We start from the raw sequence: 15879 nt of genomic DNA on the forward strand, positions 1-15879 counted from the left end.
TTTGAAAAAAGAGTTCCCGCATTACTGTTTCCTAAGAAGTCTGGGGTCATGACAGAATGAGCTGGCCAGCAGAGAGTTTATTTTTAACCCAGAGTCTGATCCAAACTCGATAATGAGTGGTAATGTCCAACTTCTTTTTCCTACTCTGACATTTTTCTGTGCTCCTGGGTAAATAGTCCTTTTTGGGGATCATCCCACCTATGAAGTGTCTGCTTGGTTACATATATTTCTTAGCTCTCCAGGCCAAAATGAGCCCTTAACAGCCCTCAGTACAAGTTGTTGAGAGGTCCTTTCAACATGCTGGTGTTTTGTAAAGTGAACAAGGGCATCTGTGGGAGGTCATCTGGAAGGAACATGATTATGAAGATCACTTGGGAGTGTTTTGAATCTGAAAAACTGCATGTCCATCCTAAGTTCAGTCATTAATTTAAGAAAACACCACCTCTTCTATAAACTTAAATCATTTTTATTTAAAATTTCAGGCCTAAACAGAATCTGCCTGCCTTTTTAAATCATCTCCTAAAGAAATCTAAAATCTGATACAAATGAACATATCTATGAAACAGAAAACAGACTCATGGACATAGAAAACAGACAGGTGGTTGCCAAGGGGTAGGGAGATGGGGGAGGATGGAGTGGGAGGCTGGGGTTAGCAGATGTGAGCTTTCATATATAAAATGGATAAACAACAAGGTCCTACTGTATAGCACAGAGAACTATATTCAATATCCTATGATAAAGCACAATGGAAATGAATATTAAAAAAAGAATGTATGTATATATGTATAACTGAATCACTTTGCTGTACAGCAGAAATTAACACAACACTGTAAATCAACTATACTTCAATTTAAAAAAATTTTTTTTAAATCATCTCCCAAATTAGAACACATGCTTATTTAACAGGGCAGAAGCACAAAAGCTTTCTTTGACTTCTCATTTGCCCCAGATGCACACTCACTAGTTCTTGCATGATTTTTCTTCAGTCCTTTCCTCCATTTCCCCACTGTTACCTCTTCTTCATCCACAGCCAGAACTCACTCAATCTATAGGAACCAGCTGAACGAGCTCTCTTTCCACTGCTGCTATAACAAATGACCACAAACTTTGTGCTTTAAAACAATACAGATGTATTCTCTTACAGTTCTGGGGGGTCAGAAGTCCAAAAGGACTCTTAGGAGGCTAAAATCAAGGTGTCAGAAGGGCTGTGTTCTTTCTGGAAGCTCCAGAAAGAATCAATTTCCTTTCCTCTTCCAGCTTCCAGACGCTGCTGCTGGCATTCCTTGGCTCATTGCCCCTTGCTCCATCTCCAGAGCTCATCATTCCAACTTCTGCTTCTGTCATTCCATCTCCTTTTGCCTTTGACTCTCCTGCCTCCCTCTTATAAGGACCCTTGTGATTGCACTGCGTACCTCCAGAGATTATCCAGGATAATCACTCCATCTCAAAATCCTTACCTCAGTTATGTCAGCAAAGTCCTTTTTGTTTTTTGGCATGTAAAGCAACATATACACATATTTCGGGGATTAGGATGTGAACACTTTTGCTGGGGCCAGAGGAGGAGAGGGGACATTCTGTCTATCACATGTCCTGAAGCTTTCTGGCCAAGCACCATTTCGATCACTTCCTCCTTTCAGTGCTAAAATGTATTCAGTTGAATTGTGTCCCCCTCACTACCACCACCAAATTCATGTCCTTGGAACCTCAGAAGGTCACCTGTTTTGGAAATAGGATCTTTGTAGATGCGATTTTAAATTAAGATGAGGTCATACTGGATAGGGTGAGTCCTAAATCCAGTATGACTAGTATCCTTATAAAAAGGAAAGATTTGGACACAGAACCTTTGTATCTGTTTGTACTACAGAACTTTATACCAAAAGAGTGAATTTTTCTGTATGTAAATTTTAAAAGTGAGTCATAAAAAAATACAATGTGGCCTTTTATTGTCAGATCTAACATGTAAAGAACTTGGAAGTCATCACTCCTATCCTCACAACAAGATAAAAACTGAACAGACTGAAAATCAGTGACTTTTCTTAGATCCATCAGAAAATTGAGATCACATAATAACCTGTAACACCAAAAGGCAACAGACAGAAATTCAGATCTACATAAAGAAAGGAAAAGTACTGGAGAAGGAATAAATGAAGGTAAAATAAAGTCTTGTATTTTTCTTAGTCTTAATTGATCTAATAGGTAAATATTTGTTCAAAATAAGAACCACATTCTGAGCCATAAAACACATCTTTACAAATTTAAAACAATAGGAATCATACTATGGTTTTAGGCCACACTGGAATTAAACTAGAAATCAGTAACAGAAAGACAGCTAGAAAAATCCCCAAATATTTGGAGATTAAACATCATACTTCTAAATAACACATGAGTCATAGAAGAAGTCTCGAGGGAAATTTAAAAGTATTTAACTAAATGAAACTGAAAATACAACCTATCAAAATGTGTGGGATTCAGTGAAAGCATTGCTTAGAATGAAACTTATAGCACTGAATGCATACACTAGAAAAGATCTAAAATTAGTAGCCTAAATTTTCACCTTAGGAAACTAGAGAAAAAGTATAAATGAACACTAAAGCAAGCAGAAGAAAAGAAAAGTTAGAGCAGAGATCAATGAAATTAAAAAATAAAAATAAAAAGGAAATCAATACAGAAGCCAAAAGCTGGTTCTTTGAAAAGATCAATAAAATTGTTAAACTTATAGCCAGGCTATATAAAAAAAAAAGAACAAAGGCACAAATTGCTAATATCAGAAATGAAAGGATCCCATATCTGGAATCTAAAAAAACAGTACTGATGAACCTAGTGGCAGGGCAGGAATAAAGAGGCAGACACAGAGAAAGGACTTGAGGACACGAAGGGGAAGGGGAAGGGGAAGCTGGGACGAAGTGAGAGTGTAGCATTGACATATATACACTACCAAATGTAAAACAGATAGCTAGTAGGAAGCTGCTGCAGAGCACAGGGAGATCAGCTCAATGCTTTGTGACCACCTAGAGGGGTGGGACAGGGAGGATGGAAGAGAGGTTCAAGAGGGAGGGGATATATGTATACTTATAGCTGATTGACTTTGTTGTACAACAGAAACTAACACAACATTGTAAAGCAATTGTACTCCAATAAAGACACATTAAAAAAAAAATCTGAACCACACACAAAAAAAGAAAGGATCGTTACTGATTCCATGAACATCAACAGAATAATAGCAGAATGTTATGAACAACTCCATATCCAAAACTTTGATAACTTAAATGAAATGGACCAATTCTTTAAGAGACTCTCCCTACTAAAACTTACACAAGGAGAAATACATTATCTGGATAAGCCTATACTTATTACATAAATTTAATCAAGAATTAATAACCTTCCAAAAAAGAAAGCATCAGGCCTAGATGGTTTCACTGGTGAATTCTACCAAACGTTTAAAGGAAAAATGATGCTAATTGTCTACAATCTCTTCCTGAAAATAAAGCTAAGGGAATACTTCCTAACTCATTCTATGAGGCCAGCATTAATAAAACCAGCTAAGAACAAAATGAGATAAAGACACTGTAAGAAAGGAGAGCTACAGACTAGTATCTTTCATTTATATAGATACAAAAATCCTTAATAAAAGGTTAGCAAATCCATCCAACAATATATAAAAAAATTATATACCATGACTAAGTGGGGTTTATTACAGGTATGCAAGACTGCTTCAAGATTTAAAAATCAATTAATGTAATCCATCACATCTGAGGGCTAAAGAAGAAAAATCATATGATCTTAACAACAGATGCAAAAAAAAAAGCATTTGGCAAAATCCAACACCCATTCATAAAAAAAAAATCAAGTTGAGACTTAATCAACTTGATAAAGAACTTCTATAAAACAAAACAAAAACCCTACAGCTAGCATCATATGTAATGGTGGAAAACTGGATGCTTTCTGAAATCATTCCGTAGCTTATTGTGAAGAAGCCAGGTAGGTAGAAGACATCCAGGGAAGATCACCTTCCCTATAGTATCTTGATGGGCTTACTTACAAAACAGAAGACCTGCTGGTTTTACCTTTTTCTATTTCATCACTTCTTAGAGCAGGATCAAGGTCCCCTCAAATAAATTATTCCCTTCCCTTATTCCTCTAGCCATTTCTTTGGACCCTCCAAGCAGTAATCCCTTCTTACACGATCTTTTGACCTACCTGTGATATTACACACTGCTCGGCTGGACTTCGCAGTCCTACAAGCCTTGTAGTTGCCCAGCCATGAGACGGAAGAAAGAGCCCGGAGACAGCAACAGAGACAGAGACAGCAGTGGTTTAATGGACAGGGAACCTTACAAGTGCGAAGCAAAGCCCTGGAGCAACATGCCACCGTGTACGGCAGACGGTGGGCAAGACTCGGCAGCCACCCTTGCTATTCAGGGGCGAAGGAGGCTACCGTTTATAGGGGGAATTGACATCAGGTTGGCTCATCAGTTACCGGGGAAACCAGCGGCTGGGGCGGGGGGCAAGCATGCAGGTAGTTACTGATTAAGCCCTATGATTAAGAGGATTGGATAGTCATGTGAGTAGGGTGTAAGTGAAGTAGGGACTGGCTGAGCAGGGGATGTACAGGGAGCAAGAGAACAGCCATCTTGAGTGGCCTGATCATATACACACCCACTCCTCCCAAACCTTCAGCCTTCGAAGTCCACACCTTCCAAGCTACCCTCCTTAACAATTTCCCCTTTTAACTTATATTCATTCCCAAGATACAATCAGATTCTGCACTTTCCCTAGATGAAAACATCATCAGCCTGATTTTGAGTAAAAACAACTCATAAATCGGACGTCTGTTCCTCCTTCCCTAACCCTGCCTCACACAGTGCAGCATTTTTAGAGCCTGTATTAACTGATGAAGATGACGACATAGCAGCACAGTGAGAACAATTCTGTTCTGTTGAAGCTTTTCTGGTTCTGCCCTGACACTCACTGCTGACCGACCAGCAGCTTGTGATCCCATCTTTAACTGGGAGCAAGAAAGTACAACCAGTCAACTATTCAGAATATAAAAATCTCTACCACTGAATGGTACCTCACATGGTCAGGGGGAAGTCATGTGCCACCTCGCAGTTTACTCAGAGCTACTTGGAGTTAATAATGTATTACTCATAGCCAAAATATTACCTGCAAATGGCATCTCTGTCTTTATAGTCTGTTGCTTTTTCTCCCTTTTTTATATTCTGTTGCTTTTTAAAAATGCAAATCCAGAGTAGTGTAATGGATGATGCTACAAATCTTAGGTTTTTAGTCATTTGTTTAGATGTGAGTTTCAAAACCATGGCTGTCTAGACAGTGAAAACTGGCTAAGCGCAGGGAGTTTCCAATTTCCATAAATGTGAATTGATGGAAAGAGTCAGCTGAGGAAGCCGTCCTGAAAGCATGATGTTGCTGGAACCCCAAGGAGAGGAAGAGTCAGTATGAAGAAGTTAGCTTTAGATGGTTCATATAGAGGAGCTTCTTAAATATACCTCCAATATACATTCCACCTAATAACAAATAAATGACAGGAGAAGTAAAACAGAACCACAGCAATGACGGCAATCTGTGTAGTAAAGAAGACACTGCAGAGATAATGGATGGTTGTAAAAGTTGCACACATTATGGCTCTTGGAGTTGCCATACATTGTGGTCCATAACAATCATACCTCCTAGAGTTGTGCAGTGCACAACTTGTGCAACGATAAGCAACAAGCCTGAAAACATTCTGATGCTAGTAAATATATAATAGCAAATGCATGCCACAAAGAGCACACATTTTATGTCTGAAGTTAAAAGCTTTAATTGGGTTTATTTAATAGCAGACTTCAGTAAACTGAACTTCATCAAAACTAAAACGTTTGTTGCATCAAAGACACTAAGAGAACAAAAAGACAAGCTACAGACTGGGAGAAAATGTTTGCAAATCATATACGCAGCAAAGGTCTCATATCCAGAATATCACACATTTAAGTACGTGAAAAGATGCTCAACATCATTAGGCTTTAGGGAAATGCAAATTAAAACCACAATGAGGTACTGCTACACACCCATTAAAATGATTTTTTAAAAGACAATACCAAATACTTGAAAGGAGGCAGAGAAATTGCAATGCTCACGCATCACTAGTAAAAATGCGAAATGGTACATCCACTTTGGAAAATAGTTTGGCAGTTTCTTATAAAGCTCAACAGACACTTGTCATATGACCCGTTAATCCTACACCTACATGTTTTTTCTAGAGATGTGAAACTTATATTCATATAAAAACCTGTACATAAATGTATATAGTAGTTCTATTCATAATTGACAAAAACTGGGAACAACACAAATATTCTTTAGGAGGGGAATGATTAAACAAACTCTGCTATATCTATATAATGGAATACTACTTGGAAAAAACAAGAATGAACTATTGATATGTGAATAACATGGATATATCTCAAACGCATTATACTAAATGAAGGAAATCTGCCTCGAAAATTTAAATACAACAAGGTTCCACTTCTCTGATATTCTAGAAAAGGCAAAGCTACGGGGATGAAGATGAGTGGTTGTCAGGGCTTAGAGGTGGGGGAGGGGTGACTAAAACATGAGGGATTTCTTGGGGGCAGGGAGATGGAACTATTCTACGTTATGATGGGGGGCGGTTTACATGAGTCTCTACATTTGTTAACACTCATAGCACTATACACCAAAAGCTGTTCTTTTTACAGTCTGTGAATTAAACAACAAAAAGCATTTTTTAAAATTTAGTTATTTATTTGTTTATTTTTGGCTGCTTTGGGTCTTTGTTGCTGTGCGCGGACTTTCTCTAGTTGCGTCACTGCAGTGCGCAGACTTATTGCGGTGGCTTCGCTTGTTGCGGAGCACAGGCTTTAGAGCACAGGCTCAGTAGGTGGGGCGCATGGGCTTAGTTGCTCTGCATCATGTAGGATCTTCCTGAACCAGAGCTCGAACCCGTGTCTCCTGCATTGGCAGGCAGATTCTTAACCACTGCGCCACCAGGGAAGTCCAACAAAAAGTGTTTTTAAAAAACCCCAGATCTGTTCTCATCTCTCCATCTCCTCCCCCCACTCTAATCCCTGTCACTTGCCCCTCTCCTGGGCTATTGTAGTGACTCCTGACTAGATTTCCTCCCAATTACAATCTTTGAATATATTCTTAAAATTAATTAATTATGAAATATTTCTATTATACAAAACCTTATTAAAAAATCAGTCAGATCTAAATAGCTCTCCTCCCTTTAGACTGGGCAAGTACACCACTCCCTATGGTATCCCCAACACTGAGACCCAATGTGAAAATTAAAATAAGCCTCCAAAAGATTATGTATTTGTAGCATGTTACATATACCATCGTATAATGAAAATAAGGAAAGTTTGATTATAGTGCTGGAAATAGTGGGATTTTTTTCTCATATCCAGTCCATTGTGCTTACTTGTGGTTCATTTCCAGGTCTCCTGCCCTAACCACTATGCACACTGCCTCTAGCAGGTGCTAACCTAATCCTAGTTGAATTGAATTTCTAGCTGTTTCAACTCAGTAGCTTCTTTGGCCTGTTGCCTCTCTCCTGTGGACCTGGAGAGAAAGTCAGTGAAAGAATTAACACGCTAGACCTGGCAAAGAGCCACAACCTCCCAGAGATAGTGCCTATTAGATAATTAATTGGCTATTTAGGAAACATGAGCCAGAAAACAGAAGAAACAATGGGATGTTGAACTTCCCAGTGGGATGCTAAAAAAATGCACTGGAGTTAAAAATTGGAAAAACAAATAGAACGAAAGAATTTTATCCCCAATGTCACTGCAGATGTTTCTGGATTGACCACATGAACCCGAGGAGAATGATTTCAAAACAAAAACCCAAAAAATGTTAAATATGCACTGGGTATAATTTACCATTATTTTAGGTATAATCAAAGCTGCAGAAAACTACCTTTATGTGGGAATAATTAGTATGCCATAGCTACTCAGAGGAGCCACATTTATTGCTAGTAACTGATGCTCAGGTGGTACTGATCATTCGATCACCCAAACCTAATTAAGGGTCTTAAAAAGGAGGCGGGAACCCACACAGGGAGACAGAGATGGCTAAACAGATGGGGTGGCTCAAGGGCTCAGTGAAACGGGAGGCCTTCATTGCAAAGTGAACAATTAGCCTGAAAGTTCAGGCATGAACACAAGGCCTCTGGGCGCCTGGCACGAGCGCTGGGGACTATTAGGGAGCAAGGACATGAAGTGGCACTTCCTCTGTGTCAGGCACAGTACCTGATAGACACCTCTCAATCACCCCTGTGTGCACAAGGAGGAACTGAGGCTTAAGGGGGCTTTGGAACCTGCTCAAGGTCACACACCTAAGAAAGTCCCAGAGATGGCCTTTAGACCCAGCCCACGATCTTAACCATGACATGCTATGTCTCATGTACGAAGACTCAGCTTTGGTGACGCTTTTGCCATCTCTGATAATCAGTGTCACAAGTACGAGTTTTGGCCTATGTTCAAAAATGTTCTACCTGCAACCCTCTCTCCACCCCCGACCGGAATTCACTTATTTCCAGATCTCTGGTCTCTGAGCTGGAATAATATGAAAAACAAATTGAAAAATAAATAAATGGTTAATATATGAATATGTTATCCCTTGATCTTAGCAATATATTTACAAGCATCAGAAATTCAATATTGTAATAAAAGACATAGCTCTAATTTCACAATGGAGGCCAAACTCTTTGTTTGTTTGTTTGTTGGGGGGGGGGGTACGTGTTTTTCTTTAGTCATTCATCCTTACCCCGTAAAGAGGTGCCAGCTTTCTATGTGCCTAGGTCGGCTGGTATGTTTCCTTTAGGTTGCAATAAACAGAGTAGTGGGTATTTATTGTAAGGGTGGAAGTGGAAGTAAAAACCACAGGATTCTCAGCCACTGGACTGACTAGACTACAGAGTAAAAGAGGAACCACATTAGAGGCAGGGCTTGAAGGCTCTGCAGGGTAGTTCAGAAACTGACAAACGGGTGACGGAGTACCCATCACTCTCTCGGCAACACAACCTGCTTGATTCCTCCTTCAGAGGCCAGCTTCTCTCAGTCTCTGCTTCTACTTCATTTACCTTCACTATCACTTTTCCCCACACTGTGCTCACTCAAAACTTATGCTTGTAGAATTGCAGAGACATACAGAAAATATCCAAGGTAAAAATGAAATGAAACCACCATTCAAGCACATCTTTCAATAATATATACATTACTATATACATACATATATGCACATACATGTTATATATATGCATATATTTTTAAATTAAAAGTTCCACTGAGCAAATAGTGCTGTAACAACTGAATGCCCACACAGAAAAAAAAAAAAATGAACCTCAACATTCCTTCAGATCATACACAAAAATTAACTCAAAATGTATCATAGACCTACACTGAAAAACTAAAACTATAAAATTTCTACATAAAACAGAAAATCATTGTGACTTTGGGACAGGCAAAGACTTCCTAGATGGGTTACAGAAAACATAAGCCATATTCATTGGTTGTAACAAATAAATCATACGAACGTTTATAAGAAGGAAAGCTGGGTGTGGGGTTTATGGGAGCTCCCTGTGCTGTTTTTGCAATTTTCTGTATAAATCTAAAACTATTCTAAACAAAAAATGTATTATAAAAAAGCATGGAACATAAAATTTAAATCAGCTAAGTTGATAAATTTAAAACTTTTGTTCTTTAAAAGACATTATTATGAAAATGAAAAGATAAGTTATAAACTGGTAAAAATATTTCCAAATCACATATCTGACAAAGGAATTGTATACAGCATATATAAAGAACTCTCAAAACTCAATAATAAGGAAACAACTAATTTTAAAAGATTTAAATAGATTTAAAAGATTTAAATTTTACTAGGGAAGATATATGGATGGCTTATAAGTACACGAAAAGATGCTTGACATTAGTCACTAGGAAAATGAGAAACCATTGCACACCTATTAGAACAGTTGAAATTTTTAAATGGGCAATACCATGAGCTTCAAGGATTCAAAGCAATTGGACTTCTCATTGCTGGTAGGAATGCAAGATGGTACAGACACTTTGAAAAAGACATTGGCAATTTCTTAAGCATACACTCATCATACAACCCAGTAATCCTTCTCTTAAAATGTTTACCCAAGAGAAGTAAAAACATTATGTCCTGTACACAAATCGTCCATAATCATCAGAAACCGGAAACAATCCAAATGTCTATGGACTGGTAAATGAACAAACTGTGATGCCTCCATACACCGTAATGTTCCTCCATAATAAAAGGAGTGAAGCACTGACGTACACAACATAAATGAGCCTCAGACGTGAAAGCAGCAGATGCAAAAGGCAACACACTGTGTGATTCCATTTAGCTGACTTTCTGAAATGCAAAACTATAGTTTGCAGGGATTGGGAGTAGAGGGAGAGGACCGACTACCAAGGGGCAAGAGAAACTTCTTGGGGTAGTAGAGTCTATATCTTGATTGTGGTGGTTATCACATGACCACATACATTTGTCAAAACGAATCAAAATATAGACCTAAAAAGGGAAAATCTTACTGTATGTAAATTATACCTCAAAAGACTTTGAGGTATTTGATTGAATATATAAATAAAACTTGGAATATATCTTCTATATAACTTTACATACTGCTGCTCTTTTTCGTTTAACGTCAGAGCACTAAACATGCTATGAAAACATGACTTAAATGACTACATAAAATTTCACTGTGTGGGTGTATTGTAACTCAATTACCATCCCATTATTGGACATCATTTATTTCCAATTTTCTTACATATATTCTTACACAAGCATCTCTGTACACCAATTTCATCTGTCATCTCTGATTATGGCATTAGGACAAAATTCTAGATGTGAAATTACTGAGCCAAAGGGTATAAGCAGCAGTTTAAGGTTCTGGATATTTACTGCCAATTTGCTCTCCAGAAAAGGTAAACACAGCTTACATGCACCAATCATCATAACAGTGGGTCTATAATAGAAATCTTAAATACATCTGTTTTTTCTGAACATGGAACAATCATACAGGAAAAGACTTATTCGAAGTATTTTAAGGAGGCAGCACCCTAACTCTCAGATCTAGAACACCAAGCTAAAATGTGAGAAAAAGGTCTATGGGGTAGTGAGACAATGAACAAATCTACAGAAAAGAGGATTTTCTGTGAAATTTCCAGGGGCCCTTTATGATCAACGAACTCTTGAATATTATTTTTTCTCAAGAAGAGAGATTCGTTTTTCCATCTCTAACACAATACTTTGCATAATGAAGAACAACTAGCATAATAATGCATTAGAATCTAATTTACACTTACATTTTCAACAGCAATAATTTATCTCAACTAAGTTATCCCTCTTCTTTTAACCATCAGGAGTAAGAATGTTGGAATTTTCATAATCATGTTTCAATGTAACAAACCCTGTATTCCACAATAGAATCCTAGGCTCACAATATTCTTTCATGGGCTGGTCACTATAATCAAGGCATATTTTATGCAAATCGATGACTATTCTTTACAAAAGAAACAGAAAAACCTTATTAATTTTCTGACAAGTCTCTATTCAGATGTTAGCTCTGCTATAACTAAGATAAATGCATTGCTAATCTAACTAACATTTTAACTAAAAAGTGACCAAAATAGAAGAACTAAGCCTGGACAACATTAAATTCAATATCAAAATGTCTTCATGGTGAATGAATAAAATTTCTGAACCTCAGCCATATGATCCTGGAGTTCTGATCATTTCCCATCACTGACTTGAAAGATGAACAATGTCTGCCTGAATAGCTCCACCTGAAACCCTCTTTTCTGAATTATTCATGCAGGCATGAATTTTGATTGTACAGAATTCACGTAGAACTTGCATCATGAAACTTCAGAATAGAAAGAACCCTGATTTGCCCAAATCCACACAGCGGGTTGGTAGTTGTGCTGTGAACTCAGCGTCTAAACCTTGCACTCTCCGTACTCACCCCACTCCGCCTTGCTCTCTATCCCACGTGGGCTGGCGTAACTCACTTGACTGTACATTTCAGATGTCTCTGGCCAGAACGTTCGACCTGTGAAACGAATCAAAAATCACACCAATAAAGGTTCCATTCCAAACCATCTTTAATATTCCATTACATCTTCCAGGATTCAGAGGAGACCAAAGCCAACTTCTAAAAACAAAGAAACATATTTAGAAGGAATCGCTGTAAACAATGAACATCAATTCCTAGACCCAGTGTTATTTATTATTGTTATTATTACTTAGGACTTACTTTTTTTTAAGAAAAATGCTCTATAATTTGAAACATTTGAAAATGACTTGGATGGGAATCAGAATAAATATCACATCCCTCCACTGTGAGCCTCTTCCCTTCCCTCAGACACACACACACACACACACACACACACACACACATACACACACATATTTCCCACAGACTGCCAGGTACCCACCCAAGGCGTCCCCTACTCTCTGCGCTCAAGACCAGGCTGTCCCGAAAACCTCACTAAGACCAGCCTGGAGCAAAATGGAAGGAGGCAGAGTATCCCCCAGGCCCACTGTCCTGGTCTTTCAGGGTCCTCTCTCTTTCCACGTCTCCCTGCCTCTCACCCCACCCGGTTGTCACGGCCCCTCCCACAGCTCCAACTACCTGAGAAACCTACCTAGCGTTAGATTCCTACAGCAAAACCCAATAAAAGCCCAAGAAGGGCTAAGCCCTCCCAGGCAAATGGATCTGCAGAAAACGACGCTGGACAGACGACAGACTCTGAGGATTCTCCTCCCAGCTGTATGCACTCATTAGCTGAACAACCCTGGGCAGGCGCTGTGGCTCTCCGGGGCAAAACAGGAAAATGAGGAGGCGGGGCTGGGGTGTTCTCAGAGCTTTCTCTAAGCCACACCTTTCAAGGTCCAGGTTGGCTGCACTTTAATCGGAATAAAGAGCCCTGCAGCATGGGCACTCACCCCACAACTCTGTCCCTTGACCAGTGCTTTCCACAAGAAGCCACTGAATGTTCGTCGATCCGTTGGTAATTTTCATGAGCCCCTTCCGGCTTGTTTTGCCTTGTTTAAAATATCTAGCTCAACACAGGGGAGTGTGAGGGGGAGCTGAGTGGGCAGGGCTCCGGCTCCAGCCATCCCAGGCGTTGGCGTGCTCCAGAAGGACGTTGTGGGATTTAAGGGAAAAAAAAAAAAAAATCTAGCTCAAAAGTAAACTAGCTTTTGAAAAAAATGCGTACAATTCACCAAGATAACTGACACATCCAGGAGTCCGTTCACTATAATCATTCATATCCCCAAAGCACTGAATTCCACCCTGTACGTAATGAGAGAAAAGCCTCAGGCAGACACCTGCCAAATGACAAGGAAAAAGCAACAGAAGGCTACGGTGACCTCCTGATGTAGTAGCTGCAAGCACAGAATGTAAGCCTCACCCACCAACCTGTCAGTACGGGGAGGCAGGGTTCACCTCTAGAACAGATCCTGGCACAAAGAGGTCCTCGATAAATTTTTGTTGAATGTCTGGATAAAGCCATGGGTGGATCAACGAACTGAGAAGAAGAAAGCAAGCAAAGTCCGGCAGAGGTAAACCTACCTGTTCTATCATGAGAAACATAGGTGCTTTTAGCAATACCAGCCAGTGGGTAAGCATTACAGGGCAAGAGAATGAGCAGATTCTCTCGGTGGTGTTTTCCCACGTGATTGCAGGGGCAGCTGATCTATCCTACAGCTGGGAAGCAGATAGTGCCCAGCTACCAGGAGTTCTGGTACAAAGGAAGCAAGGGCCAACTCTCTGCCTTGGCTAGAATCTGAACTTCCATTTAAAGACTCTCTGGGTGCCTCCCCCGCTTTCCTATCTCCCCCATTTTCTCCCACCTATCCTGTCCTTATTTCAGTATTATCTCTGATTCTGTATCCATTATTCCATTTTGTCTTGTTTTGTTTTTCAGCTCTGCAGTTTATCTAAGTAAAACCTCAGACTTAAACCTTATGAAGGTGTTTAGGAGATAAAAGGGAATTTGAATATTTAATTTTTAGAACCCCACCCATTTTGTCATGTTGTAGCAGTCCAACATAGCTGATACCATTATAAATTGGAAGAGGTGTCTGCAGTTGCCCTGCAGGATTCCAATACAGAGAGACTCTAGGAAGGCAAGTCTCTAGGGCCGGTGTTGGAAGGGTTTAAAACTCTAAATGACTCCCCGTGGCTGCATTCATGAAGTCTGTTTTTTAACTGGCTTACAAGTAATTTGAGACAACAGTTATATGAGATAACCTTCTCTTTCACCTGCTTATGGCATTTAGAAGAGGAGGAACATACAGTGGCTTTAGATGTCAGCCAAGTTGCCCTGAGATCCTCAGCCAAACTAAACCATCTAATCACAGGAGTAAAGGAATTCCTGCTTTTGTTCATTCATTCATAAACTTATTCATTTCACAAAGATTGAACATCTCTGCTGTACACCAGGAGAAATACAAAGGTGAAGGAAACAGGGTTCTTAAATTGATTTTTTTTTTTCCACCTTGGGATTTCACAATCCTATGATCGGTTCCTCTGAGTGGACTCAGAGGAGCAGAGGGGTGACTAATTTACTTAACTTCCTCCAAATGTGTTTATAAAGATTAGTGGAGAAAGCGGGATACAACAGGTATAGGTTCAAATCCTGGCTCTGCTACAGAAATGTGTGACATTTGACAAATTTCTTAACCTTTCTAAGCTTTAGTTTATTCATCTATTAAGTGGGAATGATAATGCCTATCTCATAGGATTGTTATTTTTGCTTGAAAGAAAAACAAGCATAAAATGCACACAGTAGTACCTGGTGTATGGGAGGAATTAAAGTTAATTTCTTCCTTCTATTATCCTCTGTATTTCTGACCATTTTTCCCTCGGTTTGTACTCTTAGTACTTTTAGTGAATTTGACCTCCTCTCCCAAATAAGCTTGACTCTAATATGCCGTTTTATGTTCTGTGGCTGTTCTTTGCTTTCAGCACATGCTGATATGAAAATTTCAAATGAGCAAACTGAGGCTTTATAACGTTTTTTACATTAGTACTAATGAAAGCTAACATGTATTAACTCAAAGCCAGCCAAGTTGTAGCACAATTCAGTGTTTTACCTGCGTCACCTCACTTAATCTTTAATAAGAGCTCTATGAAGTAGGCGCTATACTGCGCCTGTTTTTACAGCTGAGGAACAGGGAGATTAAGTAGCTTGTCCAAAGGTCTGCTGCTGGTCAGAGGGGGAGGTAGGATTCTTGAACCCAGGCAGCCTGGCTCTAGAGGCCACCCACTTAACCTCTCGCTAAGGGGCTGTAATGTAGTGATTATTAGGTAGCATTGGCTTGCAAGTCAGATCGTAAGAGAGATCGAAGTTTTCAGCCAATTGGTTTGATCACAAAATGCTAGGAATTCATCAGAAGTTTATTACATAGGTTTCTGTAAAAAAAAAAAAAATCTATGTCAAAATACACATTACGTATTTTGTATGTCAAAAATACATATATATATATGTATATATATATATATATATCAAACATTTGGGAGAATGAGGTCAAATATATATATATATACATATATATATATATGTGTATATATATATATATACATATATATATATGTATATATATATATATATATATATACATATATATATATATATATGTATATATATTTCCCATTACAGATTGTTTCTGTTATACATAAACTGAATCGACACAGCTAGTTCTCCTGTAAAATTTGGGAGCCTGTGTTCGGGGTTTGTCTGAACTCTGTAAACACAATGCATTCATTCAGTATCTACCGAGCACTTTGTACATGGCTGGCACTAC

At 38.9% G+C, this 15879-nt stretch overlaps 1 long non-coding RNA gene across 1 annotated transcript in view; it reads right to left on the minus strand.

The window, feature by feature from the left end:
• The window catches only part of LOC132372100 (uncharacterized), a 46101-nt gene extending 33306 nt beyond the window's left edge, over window positions 1-12795 (minus strand). The window contains exons 1-2 of the long non-coding RNA XR_009505096.1: window positions 12711-12795; window positions 12029-12115 (exon numbers count right to left, since the gene is read on the minus strand). This is a non-coding gene — a long non-coding RNA (uncharacterized LOC132372100). The remainder of the gene's footprint in view (window positions 1-12028; window positions 12116-12710) is intronic.
• Window positions 12796-15879: the final 3084 nt, after the last annotated feature.

This window comes from Balaenoptera ricei, chromosome 9 (genome assembly GCF_028023285.1).
Source record: "Balaenoptera ricei isolate mBalRic1 chromosome 9, mBalRic1.hap2, whole genome shotgun sequence".
NCBI classification, from domain to species: domain Eukaryota; kingdom Metazoa; phylum Chordata; class Mammalia; order Artiodactyla; family Balaenopteridae; genus Balaenoptera; species Balaenoptera ricei.